The sequence below is a fragment of the Fukomys damarensis genome, unplaced genomic scaffold (genome assembly GCF_012274545.1).
Source record: "Fukomys damarensis isolate Sample0158 unplaced genomic scaffold, DMR_v1.0_HiC HiC_scaffold_28, whole genome shotgun sequence".
Classification (NCBI taxonomy): Eukaryota; Metazoa; Chordata; class Mammalia; order Rodentia; family Bathyergidae; genus Fukomys; species Fukomys damarensis.
The window spans coordinates 35,537,393-35,552,791 of record NW_022900940.1 but is presented as its reverse complement, the minus strand read 5'-3'; the positions used below and the strand labels follow the sequence as shown (position 1 = coordinate 35,552,791).

The 15,399-nt window shown below is 38.6% G+C and overlaps 1 protein-coding gene across 1 annotated transcript in view; it reads left to right on the top strand.

The window, feature by feature from the left end:
- Positions 1–16: 16 nt before the first annotated feature.
- Plcl2 (phospholipase C like 2) overlaps positions 17–15,399 on the top strand; it is a 174,059-nt gene continuing 158,676 nt past the window's right edge. The window contains exon 1 of the mRNA XM_010612790.3: positions 17–61. The gene's annotated coding sequence lies outside the window, so the exon portion shown is untranslated. The remainder of the gene's footprint in view (positions 62–15,399) is intronic.

Sequence of the window (15,399 nt, the reverse complement as noted above, 5' to 3'; positions counted from 1 at the left end):
CTGTCCCTTTCCGCGGGAGAGCAAGCCGGGCGGCCTGCCCCGCCGGAGCAGCATCATCAAGGTAGGTGGGAGAGGGGCGCTCCTGGCCCACGCCAGCCTTTCTTGGCGTCTGCTTCTCTCCAGAGAAGTGATAGTGGGAGGAAGGGATGCCCATTGCCAATAGGGCTCACTGGTGCGCGGGTGTTTGGAGCGGTTGAGCAGGGACTGTGTGCAGATGACATTTGGGAGGAATGGAGAGGTGATCCCGAATGTGCAGGGGAGCTGGGCTCAGACTTTCCCAGTGTAACTTGGGGCTGTCACCTCTTCCAGGATTGGCTTGGAATTAGGGCCTTGTACCTACCTGAGCAGGGTGTGCTTTTCAGTGGTAGCCCAGACTGGTGACAGACTCCCTGGTAGGGTTTCTATTGTATTTTAAAGATAGGAATCCTGTGAAAACATTTTCTTAAAAATTCCAGGCAATGAACAGGGATTCTTTAATAGATTTCTTCTAATCTGTATTGTATTTCCTTGATTTTGCAAATGGTTGTACTTGGACGGTGCCGAATCTCCCTTCACTCAATCACAGGGAGAAATGAAGTAGGTTTCTGAACATAAATGCAGATTTCCGCTTTCTTAGGCTCTAAAGCTCAGAGAGATTACAGTTCCGCACGATTTAATCTTTTCCACTCTGCAGCAGGCAGGCCTCCAGTTATGTGGAAGTTCTTTCGGACAGTTTGTTTGGTTTTGGTATGTTTTGCATGGCGTTACTTAGCAAAAGTAAGCCAACAATTGTTTTTTTTTTGTATTTCGAACTCAAGAAGTACTATTAGGAGCTTGTGGTGGTTTCATTCTGATACTACACTTTGGTCTGTAGGGTAAAAATTTTTCTCATGACACCAAGTGGAAAAATAATAGTTGATGAGCTAAGAGTGGCAGCGCCTTAGGCAAGACTAGCCCATTTGGCTGGTTGAAGTTCAGGACAAAGATGAAAATGTTGCTTTCTGAAAATCAAGGGGTTATCTGGATAGTGAGCAGCAGAGCACATTGACAGGGCTGCACCCACCCTTCCTGTGCAGATAACCCTGAGAGAGGTCAGAACGTGCCACAGTGAAGAGTTGGCTCTGGTGGCGTTTGAAATTAAGTGGGACTTACAGAATCTTCCCGCACTGTGAAAATGTCCGGTGTTATCAACTTCTGCAGTAGTGTAATGAAATATACCACCTTGCTGCTCTAAGAGGCAGTTGTGAAACTGCATTTCGCTTTGTCATCTATCTGTACAGTTTAGGTCTGGGCAGGGGCACAGTGAGGGGTTTAAAGATCACGTGTGTAACTACCTACACTGCACCTTTAAACTAAGGGAAGAAGGGTTCTTTTGCTGCTTGTGTAGCTTTTAGTGACGTATATTTTCTTTTACTTTGCAGTTTGTTTTCCTAAAAGTTGCTTTCAACTGTGTGAGATAATCCTGTTGACAAAGTTATGTGACATTTCTGGGGTTTTCTTTGGTCACTAAATATTTGTGGTGATTTTACATTGTGATGTTAATTAACTTTGAGGTGAAAATTTGAGACAGGATACAAGCTTGCCTAATTTTAACAACTTTGTCATCCTATAGTTTCAAGGGCTTGTTTTGCATTTTGAAAAATGTCAGTTTATTAGTGTCCATTGTTGGATTTACAGTGTAATTTAATGAATGATAGCAGCTTCTGTTTTACACTCATGAAAATAAGAAAGAAGGATGCTTCTCATGAGAGATAAGAAAGAAGGATGATTTGTCAATATCTGTGGTATGTAGAATTGAGAACTTACAGGTAGATATTGTTTCTTCATTGAAAGCTGTAGAAGCACATGGAGAAACGATTAATTATTCAAAAATTATTGGTTTTGGAAATGCTGTTAATACTAATATTGAAATTTGAAACTTTCAGAGATTTAAAAATTTTTTCTTCTTTATAAGGAAGGCAATTGGACCATTGTGACTCTAGATACACAGTGACAGGAATGGAAGAATGATAAGGAAGTATATGTTTTCTCTAAGTTCTGTTAATTTGTAAAACAGTGATTTTGGGTTATCAGTTGCATATCTTATTTAGTTTTGTGTACCTCCCTAAGATAACTTGACAGACTCCTTTTTCTTGCCTTTATTTTCAGCTTGCATTTTCTTAACCACTTTTGAAAATTATGAAAGTGTTGAAAGTTGATCAAGTCTGACTTATAACAAAAAGAGAATGCTATATTTAAGTAGGTAACTACTTGGTATGTTTCTCCTTGCATTGGTACCTTGAAAAAATCAAGATTTTGGGAATTTAGTGTGGTATTTTCTAAAGACATAATGTGCAGCATCAAGCTAATATCTTAAAAAGAAGTCTTTTACTTTAATGTCAGATTTTACAAGCAGTGAATACTGCACAGATATTTTTGTCACATTAATGGCAGAAATTATGTTTCACTTTTGTTAAGAAATAACAAAAAGCTGAAGCAGAATCTCATATGGAAAAGCAATAATGACATCTTTCCTTGGTTTCTTTATGTTCTTTCTAAAGGATTTTAAGGAGTGAATACCGTCAGATGGTTTATGCATAGAGGTAGGAGTAGATTAGTAAGCGAGGTGGTAATTGGGGACTGGAGGGACTAGCAGGGAGTAAAATGCTAGCTAGCTAGGGAGCAGAGGCTAGTATTTATGGGTTGTATCAGTTGAGGAAAGTCAGTTTATGCACTTCTTTTCTCTAGTTTCTATCTTCATTGCAATCTTGACATGCTATTAGGTAGGGATCCCTAAATCAGAGGAAGGAGTAAGGGCCTAAAAGTGATAAATGGTAGGCAGAGAAGGGGGACTGTTGTTAGTATGCAGGACATATGCAAAAATACACTGTAGGCCGACCAGAATTTTATTTCTCATTTAAAATCATTTCTTTGGTACTCCATCTGTTTTGTAAATATGGTATTGGGCAAGAAATCCTTGTAAAACTACATTTTCTGCCAAAAGAGATGCATAGGTCTATATTAAAAGAGCTCCTTGGTTATGCAGTGTTGATGAAAATTCAGAGTGAACAGCCTTGTAGAAACTTTTACAGATACCTTGAGGTGATAAATAAGTTGTGGAAATAATTACCAGACTTTAGTACATTTTCCTTAGCTTATTGAAAATAACAGTATACTTCTGAGATTATTCACAAAGGCCCATTACTTGATTTTTAGGGAAGAAGCTATTATGTTTTTCATCTTAAGTAATCTAGTAAATGAAAGCATCACTTTCATTTTCTCTTTCCATAATTCATCTTATCAGACTATTCAATACAGTGTATGCATTATTTTCAAACAGTTAATTTGGTTAATTGTTCAGATGGCTTCCACTTTTTACAAATAGCTCTATCCTTTAAACTTGGTCTAAAAATGAGAAGTAGCATTTTAGGCTTTTGATGTCTTTTTAATTTTAGAAGTAAATGATGTTAGCTAAAATGTCAGTATTAGTTTGCAAGGTTTATTTTATTTAATTAATTAATTAAAAAAATTTTTTTTTGGTACCAAGGATAGAACTTGGGACCTTGCACTTGCGAGGCAGGTGGCAGAGCCACTGAGCTAAATCCCCGGCCCGCAAGGTTTATTTTAATGAGAAGTAATTAAATGCTTTTGTTGATATTTTCTAAAGTGTGGTAGGATTGCGTACAGTAAGAATCACTCTTAGCGTCCAGCTCAGTGAGCTTTGACAAACACACAGAATCCCGTAATCACCACCACAGTCCATATACTAAACAATTCTACCACCTCAAAATCTCTACTTTCCAATCTCCTTGTAGTCTTCCCTTCCCCACATTCCCAAACTATGGCAGCTGTTGATCTGGGACCCTCTTTAATAGGTAGGAAATATACCCATTGAATTATTGTAGTAAGAGTAGCTGATATTTATTAAACACTATGTGCAAAGCATGTGAAAGTGCTTACCATAACTCTCTGACTTGGTCCTGCACCAACCACAGAAGCTGGAGGAAACCAGAGCTCAGAGTTTAACCATGCATCCGAGGTCCTGGGGCTGGTTGCTGTACCACACTTGAATGTGAGGCACTCCACTGCCCTCCGAATTACACTGCCATTTAAATGTTCTGTGTAAGCAAGGCAGAATTGGTGGCTTAGGAGGCCCGATTTGATCTTTTCCTTTGAATGTGAAGGGGGAAAAAGAATCTTCACTTCTCCTGGCGGAAGAAGCTGACAGATGATATAGCCAGGCAGCTGTTCATCACCTGCTTTGACTGCTTGCCCAGGCCCTTGCAGCTTCTCAGTGACCAGTGGTCCGACCTTGTCTAAGGTGGAACCCTTATCCTTCTTAATATCATTGTTGTCATCCTGGTAGTATCATGTCATGTAGGAGAATTGCTATTACTATCTTTATGCTGAGCTCTGGAACATAAGCAACATACAGGCTTTTCATGTCTTTTATATATTTAAACAAAGTAGTGAAAACTTACACATGTGTATTATAGTGACACATTTTAAAGTAGGCTCTTTGTAGGCAAAAACTGATGTTTACGAGTTCTGAACAGATAAAGTCAGTAGTACCTCAATTCACGAACGTTTTATGAATAATTTGGTTTGCAAACAGAAGCATTGGGCAAAATTTTGTTTTTGTTTGCATTGGGTGATGACCACGAATATGGTCATCTTTTCTGCAATCTTGGAACAAATTGAGTTCTTGAACTGAGTTACTACTGTACTTGATAACTACTTTTTCAATGGTTATTTTAAAATGTATTAAATATTTAATAAATATCTGTATTTTACTTTAGTCTTTTAATGGGAATAAACAAAGATGACTGCATGCTTAGTAAACTTGCAGATATGCTATAAAATTTAAACATACAGAAATGGGATCATAAAGTGAATATATTTTTTTAGATAAACACTTCCTAATGGGTCATTTAGGTCAGAAGAATCTAATGTTCAGTCAGCAGTTTTCTGTTTTACTTCATACTAATACATTTTAGACCGCACAAGATAATCATTGAAAGATCAAGGCATAGTTGCTTATTTTAGTTCACTAAAAGAGCTTTTGTCACAATTCAGAGCTCAGTTTTCAAAAGTAGTCACAGTGCATTAATTCTTACATACTAAAATTATTTTGCTTTTTCCCTTCCCCCTTTTCTATCTTCTCCTCCCCAGTAGTAGTAGTTGATTTGCATTGTTTTTCATAAAAGCAGCTTATAGGAAATTGTTTGATTAATTGCTGCCATTAGACCTCTAAGTTGTTTTTCTTAGAGTGTCATCTTCTAGAATCAGTTCACTTCTTTTTTATTTTATTTATTTATTTATTTTTGGTACCGGGGATCGAGCTCGGGTCCTTGCTCTTGCCAGTCAGGAGGCGGAACTGCTGAGCTAAATCTCCAGCCCATTCACTTCTTTTTAGAGTTCTGTGTGCTCTGCAAAGAGTCTATACTAGACTTTTTTAATGCTTTAGGTATTCATGCCTTTATGTTCAACAAAATAGGACAGTGTTATTTATAGCATATATAAGTAAAGTAAAATGGATACTCATAGTTTCTCTTCGTACTGTATACATGCATGTCCAAGATAGTTTCCCTGTTCCTAATCAGTAATAAGCTTTGGATGCCACTATTTATTCATCTCTCAGACTTCAGGACTAGTTTTGCTACCTTTTTTGTTTTTCTTAGTGGGATTCAACTTTTTCTATCAGTGGTATTTGAAACTGTTTGCAAGCTGCCTGACTACCTTTTCTTTACTGATAATAATGGTGAAGGTTGTGCTTGGCATAATAGTGTCAGTCATGATGCAAACCCAAATCAGAGGCATGAAAAAAGTTTTAGTCATTTCCTTTTGTCAGGATAATTCCATAGCTTTCAAGTGCCTAAAGTACATAAATAATTACAATAAGCCTCAAACAATAATGAGAATAATTCAGCTTTCTGGAAGGGCATTTGTCACCTCTGTATTCTAGAATGGCAAGACAGGAGGCAACTGGACTCCTTGGCCACTAGCATCTGGTTATGTGGCAGGTTTAGTTGAGTAAAATGTGTTCTAAATAATTATCTCAGTGTGTCTGCACCCTGGCGTTGAGGGCTACATGCAGGCCACAAATTGCTTATCTGGATTATTCGGGAGTTAGAATTGTAGAGGGAGATTAGAGGGTCTGCCTTTAGCAAGAGATTGAAGTCTCAATGCATAGTTACCCCATTTCTGAAATGGGTAGCATAAAACCTACTCTTGTAGCATTGTTGTAAACAGTGTGTAATATGTAATCAGCGCTCAACACGCGTTACCTAGTACATTTTTTTGATAGGTAGTTTCTCTGTAGAGGTAATCCTGAAATGAGCAGGCTTCTTTAGTCCCATTTGCTGTGTCTAACACTGCTATGCCTATTTTGGAAATTTTGTCTTTTGAAATATGCAGAGTACGCCCAGAGAAATTTCTCAGATATATTCCATAGACGCTCTCAAGAATGATTTGTTTAGGTACCTTTCTGAAAACGATGCTTTAATATAAGTGTGCACATGGGTCAGTAACCCCAGCCATAAGACCAGAGGATGGTGAACATCAATGTCTTTGTGCCAAGTAGCCATATGTCTTGATTTGCCCAGTAAAATCCAGATCTATATGTTTGTCATCACAAAATTATTAATAGTGCCTCCTTTCACTCTTAGGTGTCCCCCACTTTGGATGATAAATAATGCAGTTAGTTGACTTACAGTGTTCTTCTTACAAACTTCATCACAACCTAGCCTGAAGCCTTGTGGGACTACCTTCTGTGCCATAATATAGCCTTTATGTTCATACTTCTTTCTTCTTGGCTCGGAATGCCTTTCTCCTCTCCTAGTCATGTTTCAGGTCTTCTCTGGTTAATCATCCCCCTGATTTAAATGAAGTGTTTTCTTTCCCTTCAGTCACTACTCTGCCTGTACCTGAATACTGTCCCATTTCCTTTTGCTTCATAAGCAACTATGACTTATTTACCTTGAGCTTCTGAAAATACCTAGCTTAATGTTTTGTGGAAGGCATTTATTTAAGTATATATTTCTTGAATAAATGTGTACATGAATGAATAAATGGAGATGAATGACAGTTAACTTACAAGTTTGATGAAGATGTTGTTTAGACTTTAACTGGTTTGATTGGAATATAAAACTCAGTGGGCTGTGTACTTCAAAGGAGAAATTTATTTCATGTAAATAATTTTGAAAACAATCAAATGGAAGGAAGTACCTTCATGTAAGTTGGATCCACATTTGGTTGCTTCCAGAATTGTTCTAAAAGATGTTAAATGATCTATCTCTTTTGTGCTCCTGCAAGGAGCAGACCTTTGAAATTTTCTTTTGATTTATATTTTGCTCTCAAAGTGTAAAAAAGATGACAGGAAAGTGTTACTGTTTGTTAAAACACTTAATTTCTTTTCTGGTGCTTGATTTCATTAAGTGATGTGTAATTTTTGCTCATTGTTTATTATTAAGGAACCAAATTACTTAAGCTTTTATTTTGGATTGTCAAAAGCTATTTGTTGGAAGTGCCTTAGAATTAATAATAAAAAAAGAAGCCAGGCATGATGGTGCATGCCTGTAACCCAGCACTTGGGAGGCTGAGACAAGAGGATCTCTGTGAGTTTAAGACCAGCCTGGGCTATATAGTGAGTTCCGGGTCAGTCTCAACTATATTGTGAGACCCCCATCTCAAAAAAAAAAAAAAAAAAAAAAACCCAAAATAAAAAAAATTAAAAAAGAAACTATATAAGGAATCTAGAATGCTAATACATGAAGTTGTAAAAGTGGGGTCTTCATCCCTGAGCATATTTTGTCATACAGTGTTTGAAATTCTGCCCTTTGTTACAGTGCAAAGATTGGGTGAAGATGAGGTACTAAGAAATGTTTTGAATTTATTGTTTCATGCGTTTCTTAGCAGAACCCACAAGAGAACATTATTATTCTCCTTATAGGCAAAGAAACCTATTTGAAAAAGTTGGAGAATTTCTAACCAAAGACATAGTAGATCTTAAGATTTTAAGAGGCAAAGCATTCAACCAAGTTTGGCTGTCTTGAATGCCCATTGTTTTATGTGCTCCTGAAATGTATTTTTGATTTTTTTTTCCTATTTCCCCAAGCCATTTTGGCTTCTTAGTCTTAGAGGACTATTTTTTTTTTTTTTTTTTTTTTTTTAGTTTTTTTTTTTTTTTTTTTTTTTTTTGGTGCTGGGGATCAAACTCAGGGTTCCTTGTGCTGGTGAGGAAGGAGGTGGCACCACTGAGCTACCCCCCCTTCCCATTTTTGTTTTTTGAGCCAGGATTTCCCTAGATAGTACAGACTGCCCTTGAACTCACTATGTAGCCCACGCTAGTCTTGAACTCCAAGTGATCCTCCTGCCTCAGCCGCTGGAGTCCTGGGATTATAGGAATGTGCCACCACACCTGGTTTAGAGGATTAATTTCTAATTAGAAGAATTTGGTTTCTCGAGGCTAAATCTTGGGATGAAGTCAGCATGTACCTAACGACATGAAGCCATAACTTGAGTCCTGTCTTCCATGCCCCAAGTTTCTTTCTGATCCGCAAAGCAGGACTTTGACCTTTTCTTTCTACCCTCCTGTGATAGGTTAGAAATCTTTTTTGGGGAGATAATTTTTCTTTTTGTTTCTTTTATAATGAAAAAGATGACGTAGATATTTCAGTATTTTGGAAGTAAAGAACAATTAACATTTTGTTTTTTAGATGGGTTTCTTTTGATACTACCTCTGTTATTGTTTTGAAATTGCCAAATAATTATAGAATTTTAGAATATGATAGTACTTAAAATATGTTAATTTAAAGTCAGTAGTCAAGTATCTTTTTTGGAGGATGCTAAATATACTGAGTTGGTAATTGCAGGTATTAACATCCCAGAAACGAAGCAGCTGGATTAAAAGTGATTAATAATGTAGATTCATGGGATTTTCAGAACAGAAAGAGATCATGTAAAATTCTTTTCTAGTTAGAGGTACACAAGGCCATAGTGATTAGTACATTTAGCTTCTGGCTATGGTTGAATTCTTTTATTTGCATATTAGCATAACAGAATCAGAAAAATTGTTATGTAATACTGCAGTATGTGAGTATTAATAGAACATGATATGGTCTTACAGATAGCTATTTTTGTGAATTTATTTTTTGCTATATGTAGCTACATGTGTACATACACTACTTGTGTGTGCATATACGCTGAAGACACTGCTTGTAAATAGTAAAGATCAGGGCTGGATTTTAGCTCACTGGTACCACCTACTGCCTGCCTTGCAAGCACATGGACCTGAGTTTGATTCCTGATACCAAAAAAAAAAAAAAAAAAAAAAAAAAAAAAACAAATCGTGCTTAAAGGAGTTGGGAATGTGACAGCCAACCTGACTGCATTTTGTGTCTCACCACCATTCTGTGCTTGTGCTGGACAAAGCACCCAAAACCCACATCCTGTTTGGCAAAGAACTTGCTGCAGCTGCAAGATGTTTTGTAGTTCACCTAGTATGTGAAACTTCTTGCCCGCTTCCCCCAATCTGGCATGGTTCTGCTGCTGTAAACAAAAAAAAAAAAAAAAAAAAAAGTAAAGATCAGGAGCTATGTGAAACACTGCTGTGGTAGGTTGCATGAGCCTTGTCTTGTGAGAGACTAATGGGTAGCAGGTGTCTGCTCTCTAGATTAAAAATGCCCAGGAAGGGGCAGGCTGTTTTTTATGAGCATTGCTGATGAAGCCTCTGTTGCTTTTGACCAATTAGTGTGGCTGCAAAGGGATAACTGACCTGTTTTACAGCTACCATTAGAATCGCAAGCTGTGTGACTCTCCCTGTATGGCTTCCTGCTACCTTTTATTTTTCATCTCCTTATAAAGTCTGGTATCCTGTGGGGTTAGTAGATATAATTTTCAAAATTGTTGTATGGATTACTATTTATTCTTGAAGAAAATAAAGTGATGTTTTTATTTCTACCTATGTTACCAGCTTATATTAAATGATAATAGAATGATTCAGAAGTTTTTATATTAGAGCTAAAAGCATACCTGATGGAATATCAGTTTTGTTTTGTTTTTTGTTTTTTTGGTACTGGGGATCAAACTTGCAATCCTGTGCTTGCCAGGCAGTGGAACCACTGAGCTAAATCCCCAGCCCCTGGAATATCAGTTTTAAGGAAGTGTTTATCTTTTGAGTATGTAATAGTTTGTTGGATGACATCTGTATGTTCTTTCAAGGCTTTCTGGTTTATGTATGTTTTCCTAAATAATTTTCTATACATCAATAATATTGTTAGAAATAGAATTGTGTTATGTATATGTGTATGTTCAGTTTTAGTAGATCCTATCAAGCAGTTTTTCTAACTAGTTAAATCAATTTAAACAGCCACCAAGTTATGTGTATTTCAGTTGCTATAAATGCACATGTTTGGTATTTTCATGGTGTTTTTTATTGTAACGATATTCTGATTGCTACTAATGATGTCTAACTGAGGCTTCTCAGTTGAACTTCCCTGATGACTAAAGATACTGAGCACCCTTGTGCATGCTTCATAACCACTTGGATATTCACTTGCAGAAATGCCTGTTCGAGTCTTTTACTCATTTAAAAAGTTTTTAAAAGATTGATTTGGATAACTTCTTTACATTTTCTAGATATGTCTTTTGTGTGGCATGACTCTGAAAATGTCTCCTGCTATATTACTTAACCACTTCTCCATCTTAAAGGGCTCTTTTAAATGAATAACAATTCCTGTTTTTTTGGGGTGGGTACCAGGTACTGAACACAAGACCTTGTGCTTGCGAGGCAGGTGGCGGCACCACTGAGCTAAATCCCCTGTCCAACAATTCCTATTTTTGGTGAAGTCATTCTGTCAGTATTTCCTTTCATGGTTATTATTTTTGTGTCCTGTTTAAGAAATGTCTACTTAAGATCATGAAAATATTCAAATATTGGTTTTACTAATCACATTCAGGACTACCATCTATCTGCATTTTATTCTCGTGTATAGCCTGAGATAGGGGGCAAGATTTTATTTCCATATAGACGTCCAAACATCGAATTCAGCACCATTTAATTGAAAATACTTTTCCCTACTGTATTGTATCAGCCCTTTGTTATAAATGAAGTGGCTGGATATCTGTGTGGCTGTGTTGGTTGTCTGTTTTGTTACATCTGTCTTTTTGCCTGTCCTTCCACTACTAGGTAAATATCCAACAGAAATTACTCCAGATGTGCATTGAAGGACAAGTACAGGCTGCTTACAGCAGTACTGACTGTAACAGTCCCAAACTGGAGACAACAGCCCAGCTTGTAAAATTGCACATTAAATAAAGAAATTCTGTAAGAGGAAGAAGAAGACAAGGAAAGGAGGGAGACAGGGAGGCGGCAAAGAAGGAAGGAAGGAGAGGGGGGGAAACAAATGAAGAAAACAAAACGAGTAGGCGACCAAAGTGTGCACCACTCAAGTCTTTCAGTGTCATGTTGATGGAAAGAGACTGTACAGAAAAGAGCACATATTTTTAATTCAATTTGTATAAAGTTAAAAAGCAGGCAAACTGATTTGTGTGATAGACATCTGAGTAGTGGTTACCTTGGGGACTGATGAGGGAACGGAGCGGGAGCAGAGGGGCCTTATGGGTGCCAGTAATGCTTGGTTTCTAGATCTGAATTCGAAGCATGAATTTGCTTTGTAGTAATCTGCTTAACCGTACACCGCAAATTTCTGGAGGTATATCATGCTTTGGCAAATAAGGTGAATGAAACGGTTAAATTATGGACATGAATCAAACTCCAGTACTTATCAGTTACTTCGCCCTGAACTGTTCTGGGCCAGACCTTTGACAGCTTGCTGCTGCTGCCTGTTGGACGGCATGTGGATGGTGAGACCTGCTAGAGCCCTAAGCTGAGTGACAGCATGGATGTTACGGGAGCGAGAGGTGGCTTGCTGGAAAAGCATAAAGACTGGACCTTCCCTGGGATATTCCGAGGGCCTGGAGGAAGTGTGTTGGGGTGGAGTTTGACAGTGGTGAAGAATGTTGTTGATCACTGTAGTCATCAGGCACTGTAGTTGTAATTGCATGGAGGTTTTTTTTTGTGTGTGTTTTGTGTAGTATAGTTTTCTGCATTTTAATCCTTTCAAGTGTGGTCAGATCTTAATGTTTAAAGGTATGTTGCTCACGGAGAAATTTTACTAACTACTCTAGGTCTGTGGACAAATATGAGTTGTTTCATCACCACTGAACATCAGTATTTCTTGGATCTCGAGTGGTCAACAGTTTTAGTTCTGTCTGCCTATTTTGTCCCATCTAAATACTCTTTCAGGTAGCGAAGCAGGGAAGGAAAATGTCACATCTTAAACTGACTCAGTTTAGGGCACACTTGAATTATTTGGATTCTAAACCATATTAATATGCAGTTCCCACCCCAGTCCAATTAAATCAGTTTTTGGTTTTCCTAAAGCAGGTGGGGACGTATTAAATGGTAGCCAGAGTTAAGAACACCTCTGAAATCTTTTCACATATGTTGGAGTTCTTGAACACTCCTACTAAGCTCTGTTGGAGATGAGAGGACGAACAGCTCCAGAATCCTGCCAGGTCATAAGACAGCTGGTGATCCTGAGGCTGAGGGATGGAAGTATGGAGGAGGGGGGTTACCTCTTAAGTTCCTCTGGAGTTTTTCCTTCCAAGAGTACAGCTGCCCTTTTCTTCAGGTGTATAAAATACCAATGAAGGGGAGCAATTCCTTAGTTAAATGTGAATAAACAGATTTCATGTGGGAAAGATGATTGTCTTCCCTGTGTGTTAATTATCATGCCACACAGATGTACTTTTTGATCTAGTAAAGGTAAAAATGTATGTTGTGTCAATTACTAAAAAAGGCTGTGGTTGGCTATTTGGTACCTTGCTGTGCTTGGCTTACTCATCACTGGGAAGCCACTATTTATTGGTCTATCCTTAGGCTGTTTTCCATGCCTCACAAGAAGGAAGCTGTCCGTGTACCCATTACATTCTGCAGCATGGAGGGAGAAGCTTCTCAGGAGGAATAGTTTTTAGAAAGAACTAATTTGACAGGGACACAAGCATTATTTCTAGAAAGAGGCAATTGGATATTTCAAACTTTGCATAAACAAGTCCTTACATTTTCTGTAACCACCTTATTTAGTGCTCAGATGGCACATTTTATGTGTAGTAGAAATACTGTTTACTCAGAGATTATATGTCAACACTTGCCAACAGGTGTCTGTCGGTAAAGGTGATTTATACCGGGAGAGAGAGCACCATTCTCATGATGCTCTGGCACCTCTCATTGTAGTGGGCTGACAGGCTTGCTGTGTACCCCTTTGGGGTACATACTTCTGAGAGCGAGAGCATTTTCCTCTTGCCATACAGACCCTTGTGGTGAGAAAGAGTAAACACGGAACTACCAAATCATCTACAAAATCACTTTATTGGCCACAAAGCAGTAGTATGTTTATAGCCTTAGTTTCATGACGTATATACTCTTTTGATCTTCAACTTGACTGGACAGTTAAGGTTAACATTATTCAGGGGCCAGGAATTTTGCTCAGTGGTGCTGCCACCTGCCTCATAAACACAAGGTCCTGAGTTCAAGCCCTGAACAAAAGCAAAACAAAACAAAACAAAACATTGTTCCTGTTTTACTCCCTTTCATATTAACATGTGTAAATCTTCCAGTTGGAGCAGCTTATGCTGTCACTTGTTTTGAGCAGGTACCAAGGAAGAAAAGTGGTCTGGTAGGAAGCTGAATTTTGTGGGCCTGTGTCTAAAGCTGGAGGGACACCCACAGTTTGACACCTGTAAAAGTGCTCTAAAGCTGTCCTGATATTGGCTGTGACTTGCTTGTTAATATCTACACCTTTAACAGGCAGTTTTGTTTACTTATTTCTAAATGGGAGCATAGTATGGATGGTCTTTAGCATTCTTTGGGAGGAAGTCTGTAAGTGTTCTGTGAAAATTCAGAACTCGGTAATATTTACCCAGTGGAGTCAGAGATTTCCTTTCCTCTCGCATCTTTGCCAGGTTTTCTTTCCCATTTTTGTGGATAGGGGTGAAGGTATTGTTGAAAATATTTTTACATAATTAAGTGACACAACAAATAACGCGTCTGACCACAGATCAGAAGATTCTAAATAGTTAAGTACGTCTTCTGTTCCAAGGAGTATCTGCCATTATTAGTGCAACCAAAAGGGTGAAACAAGGTGAGAGAAACAGGACACATAGCAAGTGCTCTGCTGGCCTCTTCACCAAGCAGTCCGTGAGCAGTGTCTTCTCATTTTCATCATCACCAGTTCCAGTAAGTGAGGTAGAAACAAAGAGGGTAGCTTAGAAGATGTCACCAAAATAATAGGCTGTTATAAAGCTCCTATCCTCAGGACACCTCCCAGGCCTGCCATTCCTGGGCCATAGAATCCATAAATTATACTCCGTAAAAGTGCTTCCATGCTTTTCCATACCAGGCCACACACATGGAAAATGATACAGTTGTATAGCTAAGTTGAGATTCCTTGGGTCTGGAGGCCCCGTCTAGCCGTGGTACCAGAGGGGCGAGCATATTTACAGGGATTGATATCTGAGCGGGCCTGCAGTACCCTGCCCTTGCAGGGGCATGCTTTCTGGGCAGCTGTACTTTCAAGACATTAGAAAAAAACAGAGGGAAAAGGCAGGTCCAGTCAGCTGTGGGGTGCTTTGGATATGTCTGTGTGAGGGGTGCTGTTCGTGCCAAGACTTGAGGAGCTAAGTCTTTAGGTGGTGGATTGAGGCTGGGCCATGGGACATGCTGTGTGGCTGTGGCCACTGTGGGAGTGGTAGCAGCAAGCAGGTCAGCCAGACATGCATTTGTGACTTGAACAGACGGGAACATCTCAAGAGTGAGAGGAGCAATTAACCTTCCTCTCATATGAGTACTACTAGTTGAGCTTTAGGCTTCTTGCTGTGTCAGACAGAGCAGACCACTGGGGTCTTGAAAAGAAAAAGAAAAGAAAAGAAATGTATACAGGAAGACTGATCTTTCTGCATTTCTACACAGAGGTTCAAACCACAGACCTAGGCAGTAGGTCTTGTGGCTGGGGAGCCCAGCCATGGAGACCCAGAGATTTGAGATGGGCTCTATTAAGGGCTGTACCTCTGCTTGGTTGACGTGTTAGATGCCTTCCTTTTGCTCTAAAAATTGCGTGACATTCTTGTCTACCAGATTTGTTACGTGTCTTTCGGGCACCTGGGCAGGTGCTTTTTGTGTGACTGATGTGTTAAGTAAAACTTACATATATTTGGGAGGGTCAATTTTTCTGAATGATGAAATTTCTGCAGGGCTATTGTTGATTGGATTCTTTGCATCAGAAAGATCTGCGCTGTTTTTGTCAGTTTGCTAATAAAGCCATTAACTACACAGTCTCCTGCCAAAACTCTTTTTTAATACTCACATTTAGTTTTTTTCCC